Below are 2035 nucleotides of genomic sequence, written 5' to 3'. Positions count from 1 at the left end.
CATGACTACCACGGGTATATATAGCCACTTGAGACAACTCGCTTATCGTTGCTAACGTTCAGTGCAACAGCCTTAGATCCGCTTTTGGTCATGTACAAAGTTTTCTGAATCCTCTCTGATTCATTTACAGTATTAATATCTGGATTTTGTTGACCGTTTAGACGATTCCAAGCCCAGCGTGTACACCATGACGTTTTGTGATTTGGCGCTTACCAAATTATTTAGCAAGACCACTCCTCTGTTCCAAACAAAGTCGCTGGAAGCCACTAAAACTTCACTGCCTTTAAGGGGATCTACTGGAATAAGATTGTTTAAGTGAACAATATTTGGGATGTCACTTTCACATTTCCTGCCTTTTCGTGTGCTAGAAATGATCCTTTATCCGCCACAAATATTGCGTTCCTTTTTGACTAACGCAAAATAGGTGCAAGAAGATTTATTCTGAATTCTGACGTATAATCTTCCCCGATTAGTGAGTGGAGACCACACTGTAAAGCCAGAAAATGGAGGTTAGCAATAACTTTAAAAATCAGGCAACTAATCTGGTGGGGTACGCGGTATGGTCAGTAATGGAAAACTAAACCCGGCGTTCTAAAGGATCGTGAGTACACGATCAGTTTGATGTAAACTTCATCCAGCAACAAACGATTAACAAGTGACGCAACGCCATCCGCCACTTCAAGACTATGGTTACCAAAAAATCAGTTAATGGGACACAACTTCGTAAAATTGTCTTGTTTCAAACTTAAAAATACAGCTAGTTAGTGTTCTTGATGGAGTCAAATTGGTATTGTGAAGTGAAAAGTATAACACCGAACCTAAATCTATCTTACCAAATGAGAGAACACAGGCAAATTCACCCCATCTTGGGAAAGAGAAATGAACTAAAAGCTCTCTGAAATTAACATCAATTTCTTGAATGGTATCAAAAAATGAGACTTGCTTATCTCATTCTACAGTGAACCTTTTTAGAAACGTAAAGAAAAACCGCTTGAAGCTTTTGGAATTTTTTTAGATGATCTGTATTAAGCCGTGTAGGCAGATTGTCACGGCGAAATTAGGGACTACGTGCCTTGGTTTCATCAGATCCGTTATGCGATCACGTTTTGGAACCCAAAGTAATTGCGTGACCAGCTAATCTCATATTCATAACACCCACATGTTATTTTCACAAAGTGACCAGAAAGATATCCTTTTAAATGGTGTAGATACTTTTTATTCTGTATCTCTTTCCTTGTGATGGTGTTGAATCCAGTAGCGATGAAGGTCACCCAAGATGAATGAAAAGTGGAGGTGTTAAATATGCTTTAATTCAGAGTAAAGCCTTTTCACTAGCAATTTTTAGTTTGGATTCAATTGTTCAATTGAGGTTATCTGTTGCAACATTTGTTTATGAATACACCTAGGAAGCAGAGCACTGTTTCTGTTTAATAAATTTTAGTCTAGTAATATTTCAGAAAGTTCGGAAAGGATTATATTTTATCTAAGTTTAGAGTTTTGAAAAAACCTAATTCAGCTATAATAGCCTTAAGTCTGTAATCAAAAACCCAGGATTTGGTCAATATATTGACCAAAGCACGACAGCAATGTGTCGTTTTGTGTTCTTAAGAGGCCATTTCATCAACTACAGTGCAATCTCCCTCCTTTCAAACATCATTTACAGCTACGAATTTGCAAGCTGGAAGTTTGAAAATTGTCTGATATTGTTCTTTACGCTTGATGTACGCTGAGCACCCTACCCTAATTTCGCACACGAAATGGGACAGTTCAGGTGCACAGTGAATACTGGTATCCACGGTCACTGGTAAGCTGAGACTTTAAGCCAGCCTGCTGGGTTGACCTGTTACGCGGGCAACCCCAAACGTTTCGAGCAGTTTGAACTTTTGTAATTTGTGTCACGTTTAAGAGGCTTGAAATTGTGACAGTAAAAATAAAGAGGGTAAAACTATCTTGGGGAATGCAAAAAGCGTTTCGCTTCTTCGTAATGTACTACCCATAAGGTTGCTGAAAATCCATCGACAGCCCACGACCGGTT

At 38.8% G+C, this 2035-nt stretch overlaps 1 protein-coding gene across 1 annotated transcript in view; it reads left to right on the top strand.

Moving 5' to 3' along the window:
• T265_11092 (hypothetical protein) overlaps positions 1 to 2035 on the top strand; it is a gene marked incomplete at both ends in the record, with an annotated part of 68844 nt that overhangs the window by 2409 nt on the left and 64400 nt on the right. The gene's annotated exons all lie outside the window — the stretch shown is intronic.

Source organism: Opisthorchis viverrini (assembly GCF_000715545.1).
Source record: "Opisthorchis viverrini unplaced genomic scaffold opera_v5_441, whole genome shotgun sequence".
Lineage (NCBI taxonomy): Eukaryota > Metazoa > Platyhelminthes > Trematoda > Opisthorchiida > Opisthorchiidae > Opisthorchis > Opisthorchis viverrini.
Note: the sequence above shows the minus strand (reverse complement) of the source record. Positions and strands in the feature narration are given on the sequence as shown.